Here is a 6,384-nt window from a genome sequence, read left to right as displayed (position 1 = left end):
TGATGGAGTCAAATGAGGCAGCTGTGTCACCTTCCTGAATAATCCGTGGTCTACAGCTTGGGTCAACTGGATGAACTCTTGTGTTCAATATGTAGTGGTTTTGCCTCTCTATTTGCGATGCTTTGCGTGTAACGATACAACTGCATGATCTTTGTAAATAAAGTCCTCAGCTGTGCCACACCCTGTATCTACACTGCACATGTCCTTGACTGCCTGTGGGTTTTTGTAAAAAGGTTGAGCACAAGGTGGGGCTGGTACGGATATGAAAATTACAGCGAAACCTTTCCAAGGCCACCAGGCACAACATGTCAGAGAAAATGGTATCTTACGTACACCGTGAGATAGACACAGGAGTTTCAGGAGTGGGGAAGCAAGTCGAGGCCGTCATAGCCACAAATTCACTCACTAGGAGCATTTCCCAGCCAGGGGGGTTATTACTGCATTTTGCCAAAGCAGAAGCTGGCCATAAGCCACCACTGTCTACCGACTTCTTACGCTGGCCTTTCCTCAAACCAGCACACTTTCTTCAAGCGCATCTGGTTTGGGGGTTGGGGGTTGGTTTGTTTTACTGTTGCTTTTTTTGTGTACTTGGTCTCATGAGGAAAAATGAGCAACCCCTGATGACTGACAGGTGTGGACTTCCGGAAGCTGAGTTTAGTCTCTACATAGAGTGGACCACAAGGCGTGAAACACAGCAGGAAGCTGGAGGAGCAGAACTGAGGTCGTTCCCATTTGCAAGATTCAGAGGCTGAGCCATGGCCAGTAAACTCCTCTGCCAAAGGCAAAAGGCCTTTCAAAGCAAAGCCACGCACCATTTGGTCTGACAGTTGAGCCTGCTTGATTCCACATGTGCACACTTGTGCACATGCGTGCTCATGTCATGCACATGTGTGCAGTCTCATGCACACACACATGGTCTTTACCCAGCTGGAGGGCTTCCCACCCCATGCTGGGGCCATTCTGTCATCAGGAGCCCTCGATGCTTTACAGCCTGAGTCAGGAATGGGACATTTTAGAAGTAGACATGGTGGGTCTGTTTTCCAACCTGTTTATTCTCCAGGGACCAAGAATGTTCAAGGCCTTCTGGCATACAAGTGCTGTTACCTTTAAGGAGTTCACTGTTGTGCTCCCCGCCTCTCCCCAAAGCCTTCACACCACCGTGTGCCCCAGAAGCAACAAACACCTCTAACAGAAACGGCGATGCGGCCCTGGAGGCCGTTGCTGGTTGTGCTGTGTCTGAGCCCGCCCCATTTTCAGGCATCAGCCTCATGTTTCACAGACCAGAGGGCAGCACAGATCAAGTGCCTCCTGGCTAGGCTGTGGCCGCGGCCCATCTGCAGGTGGGCACCCCGAGTCCAGGCCCCGCAGCTGCTCCTTTAACGCCCGTTGTGCCCTCCAGACTGGGCGTTCACACTCCCGTCAGAAGGGCCTTGTTCTGGTAACTCCTAGGGGAATAGCAAGAGAGGAGGGGAAAGCTCTGTGGTTTGGGCTCCGCCGTATTCAAGCATCCCTCTGCTCATTGCTCACTGGACACTCACCTCCCCTCTCCCTCCACGGCCACCCTGCCCCTTCTGGCTTCAAAGGTTTGTAGAAAAGCAACCAGTTGATGGAATGTTTACTTTCCACTGACTATTTGGTGCTGAATAGGCAAGCCTTTGCACAGAAACGTGACATTTTCCCATTTACGGTCCATACTCCCATTTTTTTTACATTTGTTTCTTGTAGGAGTTCACGCAGCACATTTAAGAACACATCCCCTTCACACATGCTTTATTCCAATAACCTGAGATTCTGTCTTTAATTTTACTTATTCAGAAATAGTTCACTGACAACTTTAATGGACTACATAAACATGTTTAGTTGTTTCACTTAATTTAAAAAAAAAACCTGGAGTTTACAGAGTGAATTTTAAATCAGCCCTCTGTTTTGATTTAGGGGTTGGTTATGAAATCTTAAATGTATGCTCATTTCTAATTTTCACAACTTCTGATCTAAACTCTGCACAATGAAGTTGTTTGTATACTCAAAGTTATAAACACGGAAAGGACTTGTCTTGGACTTCATAGAGGTTTCTCCGTAATTTAGATATCCTTACCAAAAGCTGACAGGTCACAAATGCCCTTGAAGATGCTGTTTTTAGATAGTACAGAAATAACAGTTTCCAATATGATGTCTGGACTGTAAGAAATTTTGAGCATAAATTGCAAAATTCAAAAATTTTAATGAAGAATCAAGATGTAGTGTAACGAAAGGTCAAGTCAACATAAGCAGAAACAGAAAGAGGAGAGCCTGCAGGGGTGGGGCAGGCGGGATGGGCCAGGAGTCCACTGGTTCAAAGCCTGGCACTCCTCCTTGGAAGGAGAAAGCAGTGTAAAGGTGTGACATTGGTTTTAAAGCTCCGATTAATAACATGTTGAGAAGAAGAATAAATGTTTGATATTATGTGTATAATTTTCATTTTCTCTGTCAAAACAAGCGATTGCAAAATGATTTCAAACACACACACCTTGGGCTTTGTTTTAATAGTTGTTTTGGATTAACGCAAAGTTTTAGTACACAACTATAATTTTATCTCTCTTTTATTTCAGAAAAGTAAACAAGTGCTACAGGGGCCGTTCTTGTCCAATAATTGTTCATTGCAGGCAAGTACAACTTTTAATGAATTAAGAAGTTTTGGCTATCTCAAAAAACAATCTATGCAAGGTGTTTAACTTTCTAATTGCTTAATAAATATAACTAACTGGCACTTCTAAGGAAACCAAAAATATAAACTTACTTTTCTGTGCCATTTGGGTAAATACAATTGGGTGTTGCTTGTATTATGTCTGTATAATGGCTTGCTTTTTCTTGCTAAAATGCACATGGCTTGCTTTTTTTTCGTTTTTAAACTCTATCGCCCAGGCTGCAGTGCAATGGCATGATCTTGGGCTCACTGCAACCTCCACCTCCTGGGATCAAGCAATTCTCCTGCCTCAGACTCCCGAGTAGCTGGGATTATAGGCACCCGCCACCACACCTGGCTAATCTTTTTGTATTTTTAGTAGAGAGGAGGTTTCACCATTTGATCAGGCTGGTCTTGAACTCCTGACCTCGAATGATCCACCCACCTCGGCCTCCCAAAGTGCTGGGATTACAGGCGTGAGCCACCGCGCCTGGCCTCACATAGCATATTTTCTAGCAGCCCACGTTGCGGTGTCCTGCCTTCTACTCACCCATGAGCATATCCTGCCACCTTACTTGTTCTTAAACCCTATGGTGCCATGACACAGAAACATCGAGACAATGTTTTCAGCCTGTTGCATTGTCTCAGCCATCAGGATGTTCAGCAGAGGCTCAGAACCCTCTGCAGACGGTGAGAAATGCTTGGGACCAGTTATGAACAGGGACGAAATCTGTCATTACAGGAGGTACAGCCACCTCCAGTTTATCATGTGGGTTCAGGCCTCTTGGTAAAAATTCAGTGACTCATATCCTTAAGTATGTTAAAACCACACCATTAAGAATAGATTTTATGCAAAGAAAACTCAACCTAATAGTACTGTCTCTGCTGGACTTGATACCCAACTACTTTTGGTGAAGAACTCATATTCCATTTTTCTAGAAGTGTCTTACAGAATGTTCCTCCTGCCTGGAATAAAAAGGAAATCTGTCTCCAAAGAACAAACATCAAATCTGTCAAATCCAATCAAGAAGCATGTGTGTTTTGTGTGCGCATTCCTGTCTATGAGAGAGGAGGATGAAAATAGATTATGGTCTGTTGCCCTCAAAGAGTAGAGTAGAACATCTTTTACCCACAAATGTATCAAGACAAGCTACACTTAGTTGGAAGATTTTTGTAGTAGACCTTAAAATATTCATGTGAATATATGCTGTGGATAGAAGACAAGTGAGAAACGCACTCAGCAACCACAATGCTCACAGTGGCCCTTTGAAATGAGCAGTGAGGGTTACATGCAGCCCAGGCCGACTGCTTCTCCTCCTTGGTGATGCAGTGAGGGTGTGAGGATGTGAACGAGACGTTTTTGAAACATTTACCATCCCAACTACAGCATTTTTCAACCATTTGTTTGAGGAAACAGGTTAAAGCCAAAATGTACTGATTCTTTACAATCAAAAACTCACCTCTAGGCTTCCATCGTTTCTTGAGATTACAGACGGCATAGAAAGCAGAACCGAAAGCGTGATATCTGCTGGGTAGTCATGTCTTTCTTGAAGTCTTGAGAGGGAAACATTTATTCTTTTTCCGGAAAGTCACAATTGATTTTGCTAGGATTATAAACGTAAAAGGTCCTCCATTTAAAAGCCAGTCGTGGGTGTGAGCCCAAGCCCTATGTACTTTTAAGTAGGCCTGTCAAACTCTGCAACCCGGTGACAGTGTCTGCACGGGGGGAGGAAATGGCTTCACACATTCCTCATGAGGAAAGGATGGTGCTGAGGCTACTCTTCTTCCAGAAAAAAGGGGATTTTTTTTTCCTTTGCTACTGTTGAGGTATTATTCAAAACTTTTTTACAACTCTAGCCCAGATGGTAAATATTCCAATTATAGCTGGTGGGATGAGAAAGAGATGAAATGAGAGTGCTTTTTAAAGAATATAATTGAGTAACGACTGTTATGTCAATTTCTCCTTCTGAGAGGGAGGACCTGCGTTTAGAAAGGGCGGCAGGCAGCCTAGGGGGATGTGCCCAAAGTGTCCCTGCCTGCATGAGCCAGCGGGGTCCAGCTGCCCACCGCCCTCCCCTCTGCGCTGGGGAGGTTGCCCAGCAACCCTAGAGAAAGCACTTTGCAGATGTTTTCTATACAAATGCCATCAACTCTGACACAGTCAAACACTTAGTTCATTTTGCTCTGGCAAAATGTACCACATCTTTGGCCAAAGAGGTGGGAACAAGCAAGAGGCAAACACATCTGAGCACAGCAGCTCGTCCCACAAGCTGCTCAGAGGCTCAAAGCCCCCAGCGGCCTCCCTTCGCCCTCCCTTGGATTCTCCCAGCCCGCGTCCTTCCTCCCCCACTCACATCCGCCATCCTTCTTTCCTCTCGCCGGCCCCACTTAAGCATGAAGGAAATGGGCTGTCACTAGCTGTGCGGTGGGTCAGGCTTCCGTGTGGACGGCAACTGTCATTTCTCTCCTTCTGTTGGCAGCGACGGTGCAGGCCGGAGCGGCACCTACGTCCTGATCGACATGGTTCTCAACAAGATGGCCAAAGGTGAGGCGCAGGCACCGCCGCTTTGTTGTGGCCGAGCTGGGATGGCGTTGCCATGGCAACGTCGGGTGCCGAGTTCGCGGGAGGCCCTGGAAAACGTTCGCGGATTGTTGTCCCTCTGCTGGGCCACAGGAAGGTGGTTTGCAGCGAGCACATTTGCTTCTGAGACTGGTCGCTCGTTACCTGCCTCTGTGTGCCGAGCACACGCGGGTCCCTGACAGGTGTTTGCCGCATAGGCTGCAGCGTTAACCTCACAGCCGCGGAGAAACCACCCTCGGGCCCTTCAGTGTCGTTGCGGTGCAGAACGTCGCTCCAGTATTCGATGTACCTTCACCGTTGTTAAAACGGTATTTGCAGTAGAGTCACACTAAAAATACCCGTTAGTAATTGCCATCAAATGTCAGTCACCCCATCTCAAATGAGCCTTTCAGCCCTTTTTGTGAATGTCCTTCTTACCTAGGGAATCTCTGTGTGTGCTATGGGAGGCTTTCCTCTCGGAGATGGCACTGGGAGTCTTAGACTCAGGCCCGTGGTGGGAGGAGGTCAGGTTTGGCAGAGCAGACGGCGTGGGGTGTCTTAGACGTGAGGCACAGGGTGCGAGGACGGGTCCAGCAGCAGCGTGGGAGAGCAGATCTGCGCGCGGGTCTGGCTCTGCCAGCAATGAGGTTTATCACTTTGGACAGAGCTTTTAACCTCTCTGGGATCCAGTTTTCTCCTACAAAAGCATGGGGATTGAGCTCTGGCATTTCTCAAAAGGTGGTCTCCAGAGCACCCAACCTCTAAGGTCATCTCTTTGAGTAGGGCTCAAAGAGACAGGGCTCCCCAGCCAGGTGAGCTTGGGAGGAGGCATGCACTGAGTCTGCTCCTTGGGCATCACAGGGCAGGTGCACACGGAGAGGCCCTGAGGAGTCCAGGGCAGAGAGATGTGTCCAGCTTCCCTTGACTCAGCGCCTCTGACACTTACTTGAGAAGAGTCTGCATCAGCCTTGTGATACCCATTAGCGTCCCATGGAAGGTGGGAGGCACTGAGATGGCAGCACCCCGCGGTCTCTTTCCCAGCTGTGAATCAACAGTTCCCTTCGTCTCAACACACACGCATATATGTGTTCATATGGAGACCTCCACCTTCCAGAACATCCCATTCTTCGTCACTGGCCCAGTGACAGGAGCAGGCATTGAT

General features: G+C 47.4%; 1 long non-coding RNA gene across 1 annotated transcript; it reads right to left on the bottom strand.

Moving 5' to 3' along the window:
- Positions 1-1,064: 1,064 nt before the first annotated feature.
- Positions 1,065-5,254, bottom strand: LOC108521706 (uncharacterized). The gene is made up of 3 exons (XR_001883250.1): positions 5,017-5,254; positions 4,123-4,266; positions 1,065-1,445 (listed from the first exon to the last, which is right to left on the bottom strand). It is a non-coding gene; the product is annotated as an uncharacterized LOC108521706 (long non-coding RNA).
- Between the last annotated feature and the right edge of the window lie 1,130 nt (positions 5,255-6,384).

The sequence above is a fragment of the Rhinopithecus bieti genome, unplaced genomic scaffold, assembly GCF_001698545.2.
Source record: "Rhinopithecus bieti isolate Rb0 unplaced genomic scaffold, ASM169854v2 scaffold_60909, whole genome shotgun sequence".
Taxonomy (NCBI): Eukaryota; Metazoa; Chordata; class Mammalia; order Primates; family Cercopithecidae; genus Rhinopithecus; species Rhinopithecus bieti.
Note: the sequence above shows the minus strand (reverse complement) of the source record. Positions and strands in the feature narration are given on the sequence as shown.